This window comes from Pleurodeles waltl, chromosome 12, assembly GCF_031143425.1.
Source record: "Pleurodeles waltl isolate 20211129_DDA chromosome 12, aPleWal1.hap1.20221129, whole genome shotgun sequence".
Lineage (NCBI taxonomy): Eukaryota > Metazoa > Chordata > Amphibia > Caudata > Salamandridae > Pleurodeles > Pleurodeles waltl.
Genome location: NC_090451.1, coordinates 127,241,106 through 127,257,092, shown reverse-complemented (window position 1 = coordinate 127,257,092; position 15,987 = coordinate 127,241,106). Strand labels below are relative to the sequence as shown.

The 15,987-nt window shown below is 41.5% G+C and overlaps 1 non-coding gene across 1 annotated transcript; it reads right to left on the bottom strand.

Annotated features, from left to right (window-relative positions):
* Positions 1 to 15,913: 15,913 nt before the first annotated feature.
* TRNAT-AGU (transfer RNA threonine (anticodon AGU)) lies at positions 15,914 to 15,987 on the bottom strand. Its single transcript has one exon. It is a non-coding gene; the product is annotated as a tRNA-Thr (tRNA).

Below are 15,987 nucleotides of genomic sequence, written 5' to 3'. Positions count from 1 at the left end.
CACAGGGCAGAATCCGCTAAACTGATGTTTCGAGAGTGGAAAAACGTCTCTGGTGCACCTAGCCTGAAGAAAATGATGAACAAGTTGGAGCTATATTACTACATATTGGAATCAAAAAGGGTATACAATGGCAATATCTCCTAATCATTCTGCTTCCTTACTATGATGATTTTGATCCTATCAGGGGTTTGCCGATTGCGTCCTTTATATAAATAAAATAAAAAGCACCCTCCAAACAGGCCTATTTTTTATCAGTTTGTTTGTGGAAGGGCCACAATAAAAACATTCAAAGTGAAGATGGTTAACAGGTTCAGTAACACCAGAAGTCGAATGAAAATAATGTCGTTATCCACCCCATATTTCTCGTCCTCTTCTTTTTTGCCTCCCGCTATCCAGTCTCCTGTTCAGAGAAAAGAGCAACAAAGTTGTAAAACAAAGAACATCCTGCAGCCAAAAACACAAACATTTACAATTCAATGGGTCTCGCATATTCCAAACAAGTTAATTGTTATGTTTTGACAACAGCGCCCATAAACATACATACAAAAAAAACGAGTGGATACTGAGAAAAGACGACTTAACAAAATAAAATAAAGTTAGCTTTAAAAAATAAAACTTTGCAATTTTGTTTGTCCTTCTGGGCACATTTTTGCCCGTCACAGGCCTTCTGTTTGCGGGACACTGGAAGTTAAAAAGAACAAAATAGTACTTTGATTGCGTGGGGAGCAGTGGACGGGCACTAATTAATTAAGTTTAAATCAATTAGTGCTTGATCCCTGCTCCACACCTAGGAACGAAATGATGCTAGCCATGCCTTGACGAACTAAGAGGCTGTAAAGAAGAGTGCCGCGCAAACCAGCAAAAAGTGGTTTACCAAACACAACAGTGTCTTACATGTGAGACGCATTTACTGGCGCCTGCACTCGCAGGGTCGACTGTAAAAAATCACAGCTGAGAGGAAACAGCAACACAGTTTCACAGACAGAGAGAAACAACAAAGTCCTGTAAAGGCTGGTGGGCAGGAGCACCACCTTTGTTGCAGGCTGCTATCAATAGTAATAGGAAAACACACACGCTGTAATAGTAGTTACAAGGAGTGAGCCCTCCTCCTTTATTTAAACCTTCACCCTGTCCTTGGGATGTGCTATGATGGTGGCGTGGTGAGACAAAAGTATCTCTCCTCTGCCTGGGGCTGCTGCATATGATACCTTTGCCAGCCAACCAAAGCCCATTAGGAACACAGGATTGGAGAGCAGAACCCATGGGCGTGCGCATACGTTTTTTTTTGGGGTGGGGGGTGTCCCGGACTGTATTTGGTGGTGGCCCTGGCCATACTAGTGCAGGCAGTGTAACACTATGATGGCCGAAGTGTTTCGCTGCACTGTGAGCATGCACACCAGGCTGTACCTAAATCTGGTGGTGGGGTTGGGGGGCAAGCACCCCCCCTTATCCCTCGCTGACACCCATGGCAGTACCTTCCTAAACTCTTTGTTACAGGTCAGCAGCTGCCAACAGGTCATTTTAAGATACAACTGCCACAAATTCTGAAAAGTCTGGATTGGAGCATGCACAAAAAACCACAGTCAGAGTAGTGGACAAGGTCACCGGTGAGCTCCAAAGGCATACAGGTGACCTACCTGGAGGACAGACAGTTAAGTACGGTGGTAGAAGGGCAGACTTGCCAATTTAGAGATTAAACTCACTATGTGAGAAGAGATGCAGCCAAATGTGGGGGTGTGGGGAGTGGGTGGGGCCATTACCATTTGCGTATGAGACATGAGGAGCCAGGTCCATGAAGAGGCTTGGGGCTTTGTGCCAAGCGTTGGCCCTACCATTTCCACTCCAAAAATATAAACAAATTATTCAGAGGCTGCCGCTAATGTTCTAGGGAGTTTGATAATAATGAAGACATTGCTACCTTAGGACATAGAGTAGAATACTTGGAAGAGATTTAAAATACAAGGGAGGATGAGGCTATCATGTTAAGAGATCAAACTCCGGACCTACAAAAACACTTAAGAGACATCAAGAATCACTTGGAGTGGCAGAATATTAGAATTAAAAGTGTGCCAAGAGATGAGAAGGGAGGAGGCATAAAGGTGTACACCACAAAACTGTTCATGCATATAAAGCCAGAGCTAAAAAAAGAACTACATAAGTCGAGACACAACACACAAAGTAGGACTATAGGCACGCAGCAGAAATACCTCATCAGATATTCTGACCTGTGTCCACTACCTCCAGGAAAAGAAGTCCATTATACAGACAACTATAGAAGCAAGTATGTTTTTTTTTAGGGCCCCCTAACCAGCATTTATAAAGAACTATCCTCTATCACATTAAAGGAGCAGCAAGAGTTTGGAGCAGTGACAATTTTCTTCCAAAACAATGAAATCAAGTCCTGGTAGGAATATCTTTTCAGGATCACATTTACTTGTGAATGTGTGTATTATCAAGTGAGATCCCCTGGAGAAAACTGGCATATCTTGGGTTTGGATGACCCACCAGATGAACCTCAGTGACCGGCACCAACAGCACCACACAGCAATTGCAGAGAACCTAGACCATATTGATCAGTGATACTCTAAGTATGGCCCGGGGTCTGCATACAGTCCTTCTAACCTTTCCATGCGGCCCTCTGGTCAACAGCAGTACTGGGCTTCTGATTTCTCAACTCAGAACTAACAATCAGAAAGAAGTTAAATAAACACACAAACCTTTATATAAAGGTTAATTGAAGTTAAAGAAAGGAAGTGACTAGATTTTCCTGAAACATTCAACTTTAGAAACAGCTTTATTTTTAAGATATCTTGCAACAAATGAGTAAAATAGGATACGCTTACTTAAAAATTCAAAAAGTGTATTTCATTAGCATGCAGAACCATTTCACCTTAGTTCATCACATTATATCACTGCAGAGTTTAAAAAAAAAAAGAAATAGATTCAAACATGAAGTAACAAACATTAATTCTTTCCCTCATCCTGACAATAATGTCAATAGCGAACTGAGATGCAAGTCAGTTGTGAAGTACCCTCTTTGGGCTGTGTTCCTGCTATACATGAAACATTACAGTTCATTCATTCAAAACCGGGAGAAGGTTTTGTACAACACACATCCAGAAGTCATGTAATTTGACATCCTTTTATAGATGAAAACGAAGAAATAAATGGGAAGTGAAATTAAACAATTGCCTAGGGTCACACAATTTGGTAAAGTGGGGAAGCTTGGATTAATACCAGGGTTTCTGGTTTCACACTATTCATTTCATCCATAGGATGTATATGCTATTCTTCTCCTACATACACCCACTTTCGGGCACCTACGCACCCTCCCTCCCTGACAGCCACCATGCTGGCATCAATGTGGCCATCAGCCACATCACAGACAAGCTGTTGGCCCCTGGGGAAAAGTTTGTGACTACCCATGGTATACATGGAGGACAGTCCAGCATAAAAAGAGTAGAGGGAAACGAACAACGGAGATTTTGGAATTGGAAAGGAGAGCAGTCCTGTTTCCACTCCAAGAGGCAGGCTTCCTGCCAATATCTCAAGCAGAGTGAGGATAGCTGAGTGACTTGAGTATTGTAAACAGGTTCAGATGAGTGTTTTTTTTTATCACTGCCAGGTTCAGGATAGGGGATAAGACTGGAATGATGAACTAAGGCCCAAGAGGAGAGAGAGCTAAAGTGACAACTGAAAGTATGACAGGCTATTGTAGACTTGTATCTGTGAATGGGGATTGTCTACATTATCTAATTAGTTCTACTAGGGCCATGGTGAATGATAATTTTGGCTATTGATATTGAATTATAGTTCTAGGAGTAATAGTGTGGGGGGAAGGGAGACTAGTCCACTAGACACACTTCTGAACAGAAGATCATCTTGGTTTTCCTAGTCGAAAAACATAGCCAATGAACAGCACTAAGCACAAAGGACACTTTACCGGGGTACCCGACTCTTAGGTCATGTGCAGAGGGGCACACTTAAAAAAATGAATAATGAAATAATCAGCCTACACGTATGGAGCATTAGTGGCGGATTAAATAACTTGCAATGTTCTCCTCCCTAAATGACCGTAGAAGTGACATATGTCTGCTGCAATCGATCCATCTCATGAAAATAGTCTGGCCTCACACGCATTGAAAATAGTTCCCTTAACCATACATATCATCTGAACATCCAAAGAAGGGAGGTGTAGCCATGCTGCCAAGAAATGCATTTAAGGGCAATGTCAAAGAGATTGTTGCTGAAATAAGCAGGAGATTTCCGGCCATTAAATTAGGAAGGGGAGATCATACACTCACAGTGGCCTGCATGTGTGGCCCCAATGAAAGGGAGGAAAACATCTTGAAATCAGAGATCGAAACATCATATAATCACCAGACAGAGATATTATAATAGGAGGACATCGTCATTTAGTTTTAGGCAATAGACATGACCACTCTGCACAGAGAGGTGAGCGCACAGAAGAGTTATTTTGGGGGTCAACACCAGGCTTAAATACATTTGTCTAACATATGTAGAGAGGTTCCTTCACCATGTGAGCATGCATAACAGACACAGGCAAATAACATATATACAGTATTGACTGGATGAAATAATAGACATATGCTACCATCACTTTGTTGTTAAAATGAAGACATATTTAATTATTTACAACTTTGGGTCCAAACATACGACATTTAATGAATATAGAATAATTAAAACCAATGAATTAATCTGCATAATCAGTAATTTAATTATCCATTCAATACTTTAAACAGTTAGTTACTATTTTTTTAAATTATCTGTTAAATAAGTTATAAATGCAAACATTAAAAAAACAAATTGAAATTGATAAAATAAATAATATACAAATATGCAAAATATAGCTATAAAAACGTTGTGCCTTACTCTCTACTAAACCCAGCAACGTGCCAATAAATAAATAAATAAATTAAAATAAAATTAGGAGAAGTTTTTAAACTTGATTTCCAAGAGCAAAAAAGCATACATACCATATTTAAAAATAATTATACATAATTAACATAAACTGATAATAACCTTTACCACAAAAGGTAATAAAGCATAACAAAATAATTTAACAACTATATTATATGCAACTTTATTGTTGTAATTTAGTTGTAATATTTTAAGGTAGCAACATGTAATTACATATAGGCAGATTTTGTTAGATTAGAGGTTATGACATATTTAAATATAAGTGGATTCATGTAAAAATGGTAAGGCAAATCACCACTGAATCAGTTATAAATTTCCTTAAAGATGCTTTTGGTATGGAAGGAATACCCACCACCTTGATCACTGACAATGGAGTTCAATTAACTTCATCAAAAATTAAAGATTTTCTTAACTCTTTAAACATACACCACCTCACTACAGCTCTATATTGTCCCAGGGCAAATGGTTTAGTCGAAAGGACCAACCGCATTATTAAAGAGTGCATCCAGTTAGCTAGTGTAAACCAAATAATCATTGAAAATGCTATACGAGACATGATATGGGCCTACCATTCTACTCCAAATTCAGTTACAAAAATTTCTCCATTTTCTGCTCTAAAGGGCAGGAAACCAAGTACCAAATTCTTCCCTTCATGGTTAGGTGGAGGAGGAAAAAGTGATGCCATAACTCCACAATTCAGCCTTAGAATAGAAAATCATCAAAACAATTATAAAAAAAGATACAATACTAAACATGGTACTAAACAACAACAGTGGAAAGTGGGGGGATAAGGTTTATGTTAAAAATCCTGTAAAGGGTTTTTGTCCGAATATGCGAGGCACTAAATTTTCCGGTCCTTTTGATATTGCCAAAGTGAAAAACAATGTGGTTACATTAACAAATGGTCAGTGTTGGAGTGTGGACAGGATTGTCCAACAGCCATCAGCCCTCGTGAGGAGTGAAGAAAATTCCATGGAGAATGACGAGAGTGAGGAGATTTAGCAGAGACGTGACGTTGGTACAGAGAGTACCAATAGAACTTCTTTTAAAACATCGATGTAGTGTATGTCAAATTATCCATTGAATGTATTTATTTAAGAAATCAATGTAGGTCTGTCAAATTATTATTGAATGTATATATTTTTGATCACTTTGTATATACTGTGTGTGGAAGGGAAGATGTGTTGTAATTTAGTTGTAATATTTTAAGGTAGCAACATGTAATTACATAGAGGCAGATTTTGTTAGATTAGAGGTTATGACATATTTAAATATAACTGGTACGTTCCCCCCTCACCTTCCCTTTAGAATAGAATGTTCTGACTGTTCGGTAGAGGAGTTCACAATAGAATTTTGGGGGAGAGAGCTGAGAGAAGAGGAGATGTGAAGAGCTGATGAGAAGAAGTGGAGATGAGAATAAAGCGTGATTCTAAAGAACCATTGATCTCTTTTCATTGTAACATTTATTTAAAAAAATTATCTAAACACTTAAAAAATATATTCTTACCCGCAATATTCTATATTCTGTTCTACAATATTAGTGACATTACAATATTTTTGATTCAATATTTGCATCCTATTGTAAATGTTTGTGGTTTGAGTAGGATTCCACCAGATTTTTTGCCTGGTTGCTAAACACTATATTTGCTGGCTATAGAACTCTGTGCAATTTATTCTTGCTAACGAGCGGGGAAGCACTTCTGCTCCTCCTTTCAACATAATAAAATTGGCATACTTCTGGTTGGTTTATTTAACTTACCTTTACGTCCCTAGTATATGGCCCATACATGGTACCCAGGGTCTGTATGTGAAGTATCGCCATTGGGCTACAGTACATATTGCTCCACTCCCTACAGTGGCAATGCAATAATGACTGCAGGCCTGCCACCATTAGTCTGGCTGTGACAATCCAACATTGCAAATTCCATCTATCAAAATAACTCATTTTCACAGGTCTAAAAGTAAGACCTTCCTTTTAAATATTTATAAGTCAACCCTAAGTAATCCTTACTGCCCTTTAAGGTTAAGTGCGTGGTATTCAAAGAAGGACATGCAATGGTTAATGTTAATCATGACCTTACATTGACTAGCCCCTCAGAGCTATTTTCACTGTAGCAGGGTTGGCTGTTCCATAGGAATCTTTTCTGATACAATATCAACTTTAATAAATGTTATCTCCACCTAGGAAATAAATAGAGAAATATTTCAAAAGGCTGTTTTTAATAATCAAACAAAATCCAATTTAATGTTAAAGTCAGATTTTGTCTGTTGCAAAAACGGCACTATAGAAAACTTACCCTTTTCCTGCATGAAGCCCCTGGAAGCCTTGGTTTAAGTATTCTGATCTCACCTGGCAGAATGTTAGTTCCCCATGTTGAGGTGTGAACGGCTCCCAAGACTGGGACAAATGGCCTTGGGTGTGGGGAGGAGTTGTAGCAGGGAGGAGTTGCCCTCCCCTTGACAGGATGGTCTGGGTGCTGTGTTCAGCCTCGTGGTGCACTTCAAAGGTTCTCCCCTGTCACAGGCAGATGTAACTCACACCTGCACCAGCCTCCACTTTTATCTTTCTGGTGAGGCAGGGCAGACACCGACACCAGTAGGAGGGACAGCTTCACCAGAACTGTTTTAGAGTGACCACGAGGTGGGCTGTGAACATCCTGTTTGACAATAATTTGTCATGTCCTACTTTATTGTTACATTGTGCTTGGCAGGTCTGCTGAGTATATAAATATATGTACCATTTTGAGCACACTTCAAAGAAGGTATCTATTGTCTGGTTGCTGGAAGCTGAGCTTTGGTTTTACCAGAGATGTGTCTATGAGTTTGTTAGGAGTAAAGGGACTGACTAAATCCTGATTTTAATGATAGAAGTGGGAGGACACCAGGGTTACAATAACACACTCCTAACACCCCACTCCCCATCTTGAGATTCCTAATTTAACTTGACAGAAGGCTTTGACATCTTGAAAATGCCCAAAGTGGTTAGCCTTTAAGTTAAGTCTGTCTGCTCTGTACAATCGTAACCAAGGGGCTGAGCTCAAGTTATTTGTTGACTTTAGTGTTTTACCATGATAAAGTTAGTGATTATTACTTATGGTGGGTACTTACCTCCCTCAACTAATAACCCAGTTTCTTACATGTCCAGCGATATTTTACAACAGCATTAAGGCAATGCACTGTTTTACATTTGTTTTAATATTTGATTGTTACAGTAAAACTGGAACCAATACCTTTTTTTAAATTAAAAAAAAATAAATGAAACTATGTAAACATTAAAAAAGTTAAACGACACAAATAGTAACAGATTGTGATTTTATTTGATATTTGAAGTGTTTGCAAGAAAGTCCTGAAGTAAAACAATTCCATTTATCGAAAACAATGCATTATCCATCACAATGGTAGCCCACTCCTTTATTTCTGGTTTTAAACAGAGTAAGAACATCTATGAATTTGGGCTCTGAAATCACCCGTGGGCGCTTTGTCAGAAAACATCCACATTAACTATACAATTGTGCCTAATGAAACAAGAACTAGTGTGCTTTGTTTGCTTTTATTGTTCAGCCCAGGTTTTGCTGTTATTTCACAAACCACCACCTACATATTCTCTGTGACATACATAAGGTTAAAATCAGAGCATTTGTAGAAGAATAAGTGCAGTGGTAAAAGTTTCGAACAGAAACCTATGGGCAGTGCTATTGAATGCCATGATGCCAAATACTAAGGGTGCATAGTCTTGATTAGGGGTGTGCAAAATTTGCATAATTTGCTTTGCATAGTTAGGCACATTTGTCAGCAAAATTTCCCAAGATTATGCATAATTATGTGAAATTTGAGGTCATTATTTAGTGTTATATTTGAGCACAAAAAGAATCTTCAGCCACTTCATGTACATTTGTAGAAAATGTTTACTTTTTACTGTGAATCTCACATTTTTAGTATTTTTTTTCCTTGAATGGAGCATAATTGTGTGACGTGGAAAATGAAGTAATTTCAGGAACTTTATATGAAATGAGTAACATGAAATTTCCAAAATTACATTAAATACACTACCTTTTTTAAAATTTCACCCCGGCCTAGTCTTGATTTCATCTCTCCAATCCACAACCAGACACTGCATACATCTTTATTTCATTCCTACAGATTCTTTTTCATTTTTGAGCTCTCCCTTTGTAATTGTTGTTGTGTCTTTCTCTTCCTCCTTCTTTCTCCCTTTTGTATTTTCCTCTCTCATCCCCTAGCTCAAAGTCTGATGAAGAAAATAACCAGAAGCAGCTCCTCATAAGGCAGAGAAGCGTCGCTCCACTGCTCTCTCAGCAGTGACAACATGAAAAGCAAAATGTTAATAGCACAGGTCAGTATCATTTTACTTGTCCGTACTGAGTCAAGACAAAGGCAGGGAGGGGGCAAGGAGGGGCTGGGCCATCTTGATGACAGCAGCTGCAGCAGTGGGAAAGGTGGTGGGCACTGCTGCACTTGCTCATGCTGGTTTGGCCTGCCATCTTAGGATGGCCAAACTGACATGCACATTTAGATCTCTCCGCCCAAGCTGTGGTGCACAGCTGGGTGGAAACCAAGCACCAGCTCCTAGGGCCTGACTTAGCATTAAACCACACCACTCAGGCCAATTACAGCACTGCTCCCATGCTGGCAAATAGTATACCAGCATGAGAGAAGCATGTGGATTGGCATTGGGGACTGGGAGCCTTGTTCTGGACTACAGGGAGTTGAGAAAAGCACTGAGGTGGTGGGCAGCAGGTAAGTGTTTTTTTTATTTATTTTTATTATTATTTTTCTCCCCTGCGCTTCCCCCAATCAATCCCATACCCCTTCCCAGCTATCCCCCAATGCCCTGCCCTCACCCCCCATGTTAGGCAATCAGACCTTGCTTGGTCTGCTATAGATGGTTGAGCTCTCCCAGCCATTTCCGCAGCGTGTTTCCCACCAAATTGTGTCTATCCAATCACAAAACATTTATCACTTCCATTTCATTGCACATACCAAAAATAAACCAGAATTGCATGTGCATCAAATAGTGTAACCCCTAAATCCAACACCCTCCCAATCACAGTGTCAAAAAAACAAGAAACACAAGGCAGTGCAATAGTTTAAGTCTTCCGCTCCCTCCCTCCAATTTCATGATCCCATCATGCCAGCTACCCACAGCAGTTATAGTAGTCATGGGATCTTATGCTCCAGAATCTTCTTAGCCTTAACTTCTGAAGTAAACACAAGAGTTCTACTGCTCCAAATGACTTCCAGTCCTGCAGAACTGATCAAAAAAGCTTGCGCCCCAAGTCCTGAAAGACTTTAATCAGCTGCCTGAGATGCCACCTCTGGTCCACAGATGCATGACAAATGTCGGACCGCACAGAAAAAGAGCAGACATCCACTGCTCTTTTAGCGTCTGGGTGTCCTTTTTCATAGAGTGCCTGGCGTAGTAAGAAATTGCAAAAGAAGACCAATATTGCTCAGGGTTTAGCCGTGTCTTTGTTAGATTGCTTGGCTAGTATAGGAAAGCAATGAGCCCTCTGTATCTCATGTGCCCAATCCCATCCCTGAAGTTCTGAAAAAGCCTTCTGAAATAGATCAATCAAAAAACCTCTTACATCCTCCCCTTCTTTTCCCTCAGGACCCCAGGAACTCATAAGTTGTTTTTCCCTTGCCGATTTTCCTGATCCTCCAGCTTCCACTGGATGTTCATCAGCGGAGACTCGTGCTCCTCTGCAAGGCCTTTCACAGTACCGACTTCGGACTCCAGAGACATGGTCCTCAATTCCAAGTTCTTAGTATGTCCACAATTGTACAACACACTTCAGACATTTTGCAAACTGTGTTCTGTAACTTGTGAGTTGATAACCTAGCTTTCCGACTCTGAACACGTAATTTCTCCATGTGCACCAAAAGAGAATCATAGATGAGTTCCAAAGTGGGGTGTGCCCACCTCCTGAGCTCCCCTTGAATGCCCTATTGCATCACACGTGATCAGTGGTGTACTATGAGTGTAGTCCCATTTTAAATCTTGAGGGCACTGTGAGATACCGACTAGGCTCTAATTGCGACATCGCTGAGCTCAGTGTTTTCACTAATTCTGCTACTAACGCCTTCCCCTGGATCCTTTACCTCCCAGTATGAGTCACTCTCTGATTCCATCTCCTTTGATTCATCCGACCTGCCGAGAGTTAGAAGAAATGCTCCCCGACCTCCAATTTCACCCCTTTTGCTTTTGCCACAAGATCATTTATATTGCTCTGGACCAGGCCCCCTCTGTCTAGAATGGTTTCTATGTGTTACTCATGTTGCTCATGGATCATAGCCAGGCCAGTCATTGCAGGATCTGCAAGGTCAGCCCCCTGCCTCTGCCTTACCTACCATCTCCACCCAGCAGCTCACTGGCATTAAGTTCATCAGCTTGCCAACACCCTTAGAACCCCATCATCTGGTGGTGAAAACGCAACATTGTTTTGGTTACTAATATCATCATCTACCGTCTCACAAATTACATCAGAAGTAGAGTGCATTACCTTGAATCCCGAGTACATTTGATCCACTGCACCACCCCAGGGGGAGCCCCGGTACTGCCATCTTTATCCCCCAGCTTTCCAGCTTTCCTGCTTGCACTCCTTGCCAGGTTCAACTCCTTCCCGGGCCTGTAATTGTTCAGACCATGGTCATGGACCTAGCCTTAGCTGCAGCTCCTGCCTCCTCTACAACTCGGCTTCCTCCACCCGATGTCTGCTGCAGTTGCTCCATAACTGATGGACGCGGGGGATACTCAATTGTAGGTGGCGCTGTTTCTGGGTTCTCACCATGCAACCTCTTTCACGCAGCTTCTGCTTTCAAACCTGCCGGATCCCGCTTTCCGGCTAGTATTGTGGAACCATTATACCTTGCCGTGTTTATTGATGCAGATTCCAGCCAACGAGCACACCCGCCTGCTGTCCAGGGGGCAGATATGTATGGCAGCGGCTTGTTCCTGCCACCGCTCGCACTGCCCTCACCGCTTGCACCAGCAACTTTGGGCCCTATCTGTAATGCTGCCGAGAGCCGGGCCAAGAGTAAATATTCGGCAATAATGCTTCAGCTCACCAACAGCCCCAGCCTCCTGTGAGCTCCTCGTACTACAGCCTGAGGCACAGAGCATGCTTCACAGCCAGCTCTGTGAAGGCTAGTCAGGGGGAGCTCCATTCAGCTGTTTCAGCCGCCGCTACCCTATGCCAATGTATTAGTTCCATGATCAGTCTGCTCCACCTGATGCAGAGGTCTCCTTGAGTGGTGTTGGGGTCTGAGATATTCTTGCAGAGCCAAATCCTCACTGTTGAGGTGTCCATAGGCCTTCATTTGTTCCTCCTAAATAAGTTGGCTTCTTTGGCCTCCGTTGAGGACCCGTGACCTAGTACCTAGTGGGGGGGGGGGGGGCTCCTACGTTCACACTTAGGATCAAAGGATTGTGATCGATGTCGCACCTGTTGGGGATCTCAAACCTTCCAAAATGGTTTGCTTGGGATTCCAACAGTAAAATGTACTCAATAGTTGAGATTCCTTTAAAGGTGGGGAGGATCTGATGGTGGGGAGCTTTGACTTTTTAGAGCTTGCTCGGCTGAGATTAGTTTGAAAGCATTTAGGAGGTCAATCATTATTCCTTGTTCTTTAACAGTTCTTGTGATAATATGGGGATTTCTCAGACCCCTGATGTTAAAATTGCCTGTCAGCACGACCTAATGTATGGCCTATTTGAGCAGTATAGTTTCAAGGCAGCTGCAGAGACCGTTAGTTGTACTAAGTTTCTGGGCTTTTGTAACTTATGGTAGCAGTTTATCAGGGGCAAAAGTGCCCTTTTGTAGCAGAGTGCTAGTCTGGTTGTCAGTGCCACCTATAAGGCCGGGGAGGCTTGGTTCAAAGGCATATGGTGGCCTTAACTGTTTGCTTGATAAAATTTTTAAAAAGAACCAAACAGGTTTGCGCATTTCACTGGTTTGAGGAGCTCATAATAGTCTTGTAGGACTGAAGGGCTAAGTGCCAATGTTTCTTGTAGGCATATTATGTCACTTCTGTTCAGCAGTGCAACTGCTGATTTGCTTGTCAAGATTGTCTTCCGGCCTTCCACGTTCCATGGTGTGATAACGACTGGTTCACCTCTATTTGTTTGAGGGTCAGTTCTCTATCCCTCCACCGATTAATTGGCGTAATATGATCAATCCTGTGGAACTAGAATCTTAGATCATTCAGATGTGCCATCCTATAATGATCTGTCATGGGATATCTACTGCAAAAAGAACAAATGATGGACTGAATGCTGAACAATGCAATTATTCACCCACAGTCAAACAAATCTGGGTTTAATCCATTTTTTTTTTTTTGCTCACCACGCCACCCCAGTTTGGACCCAGCTGTATGCAAATCAGGCTTGACCCTGCTCCCTATGGGAACAGTCCAACCCGAACTGCCAAGCCAGGTCCTCCTTGGACTGGAAACAAGTATCCTCGGACCGGTTTTCAGAGTATCACCCTTCATTAGGCAGGGTAACTTGAATCCAGTGCTCTCCAATGCTCCGAATCCGTAACTTAAGACTGCGGTACGTGCTGTTAACATAAATCATATTTCAGCAACAGTCTGTTATAAAGATCTCAAATTGAATATTGCAGTTGATAAAGTGTTTAACTTTATGCACATGAGAGCTATTGTATTTAAACTCTTTAATCTTATTCTACCCGTGTGTGTAATTGCTGCACATATAAGATTCCACGGATTTATCCGGTAGCCGTGTATCTTCAAGTTCTAATGACGTTACATAGCTGGGACATAAAAATCCCTAAGCGTGTGTCCTCTTTTATACACCACCATTGGATTTTTGCTTATTTTGCCCAGCACACCGGGAACCTCCAGCAGGAGATGCCAATGTTTCTTTAATACCTTAAAAATCCTATCACTACATAAGGTGTATCTTGTGACAAGTGCTAGTTTAGCTTGTTTCCATCTAGCCTCCCTGCCCTTAGCCATAAGAGTCCCCTCTCTCTCTGGGTACATTCTGTACTCTCCTTTCTGTTATACTAAGGGCCTCATTTACAACAAAATGGTGCATCAATCACGATGCGCTATTGTGCTTGCCCAGCCCTGCGCTCTCCTAATGACACCATGGTAACGCTGTATTTACAATAAGCGCACCATGGCACACGTTAGCACAGCTGAGTCAGAATTTCTGACCCAGTTGTGGCGCTTTGCTGGACTAGTATCAAACATTTTGGCGATAGTCCAGCAAAGTTTGGGAAAACCCATTTAAAACAGCCTAATGTTACTTTCACGCCTGACCTTGAGCAGGTGTTAAATAAATGACACTAGAATGATGCAGTGAAACTGTGTAAATGTCACTGTGCCATTCCTGCACGCCTCCTAGAGGGGAACGCCTCCCTTGTATACATTATACCTGGCACAGGTATAATGTGGCACAAGTTTTACAAACTGGTGCAATGGTCTCATTGCACCAGTTTATAGATATGGCATGGGGTGGGGGACTATTCTGCACTGCCGTAGCGTCAAAAAATAGCACTACGGTAGCGGAAGGAGCATGTAAATGAGTCCCTAAGCATTTTAGGATTATAGCATCTGTCCAGGAAACATTTCTTTACATCATTAATGTTCTTCTTGAAATTATCTTAAAATGATCAAGATCACTATATTTTCACGTTATACAGATCATTTCACCAAACAGGATATTTTGAATTACAGATTGTGCAGGTGGACTCGAATCATGCAAGATGGAAGGTTGCCCTGGTGCTGCCTGTGCTGTGCCTGTTCTTGGGGCACTGAAGCTTGAATCTCCTCTGCCTGTTCTGTAAATGTCACCTGCTGCTCCCAGCTGCTGCCTGTCCTGTTCCTGTGCTTCAGATAATTAACCTGAACCTCTTCTGCCTGTTCTGTAACAGTGTCGGTAACTGAAGGTTACCCTGCTGCTGCCTGTACTGTGCCTGTTCTTGCGATGAGCAACTTGAACCTCTTCTGCCTGTTCTGTAACAGTCTCAGTAACTAAACGTCACCCTGCTGCTGCCTGTGTTGTGCCTGTTGATTGAAGCTTTCATCACTGCTGCCTTACTGTGCTTTGATGTGAGTGAATGCTGGGGAAATCTTCTCACTGAACAAAGTCAATTTGAAAGTCAAAAATATTCCAATTGTTGGTACAATACATTCTCACTGTAACATGAAATAAAATCATGCCGTTTATTTACCATGCATAGTTAATGAAAACCACTTGGTGACTGAAACAGCTCTCTAAAAGACCCCTGATGGCAATAAAATACAACAAAAAATTAATCAGTCACATGTATAATTCTTGCATCTCTAGAGTAACAAAGTGTAGCACAAGTATTTCCCATAAGCCCATTGCCCAGCTGTCCCTTCCCAAACTCGCTTGTGTTTCGATTAGATCATGTGCAATCATCAAGCAATTAAAGTGCACGCTTGCAACATATTTATTAATTCAGCAATGCATCTAGAATGGTTGCTTCTAGTGCGAATGGCAGCGCAGATAAGGTGCAATTATTGTTTATTAGGCCACATGTCAATATCGCTTCTCAGTCCACCTCTGTCTTTTAAATGATGTAGAGCCGTCCTACACTTAAACTGCAGTAGGTGCTCAGCAACAAAGAAGTTATTTATCAGTAAAAGGGCCCATTAGTTCAGACTTGACGGGGCCTCCGAAACAGACGTTTAGATATAGATAGCAGCAGAAATAAAATGCAATAAAAGACAATCCATGATTCAAAGCCAATCATCAGCCTGTATCTCTCAGTACATAGGACCCAAACTACACTGTTGCCCACTGAAACGCAATACGCGCAAGTAGAATTTAACATCAACAAGAGTTATTTAATTAGCTTGGAAGGAGATTCATAGTATACTGCATAATTCTAAGAGCCTGGGTTTGCAGATTATATATTTTTTTGACAGTTAGGTTTCCTTAAAAGATGCTTGAAAAGGAAGGCACTGCTGAGATTCGAACTCAGGATCTCCTGTTTACTAGACAGGCGCTTTAACCATCTAAGCCACAGCGCC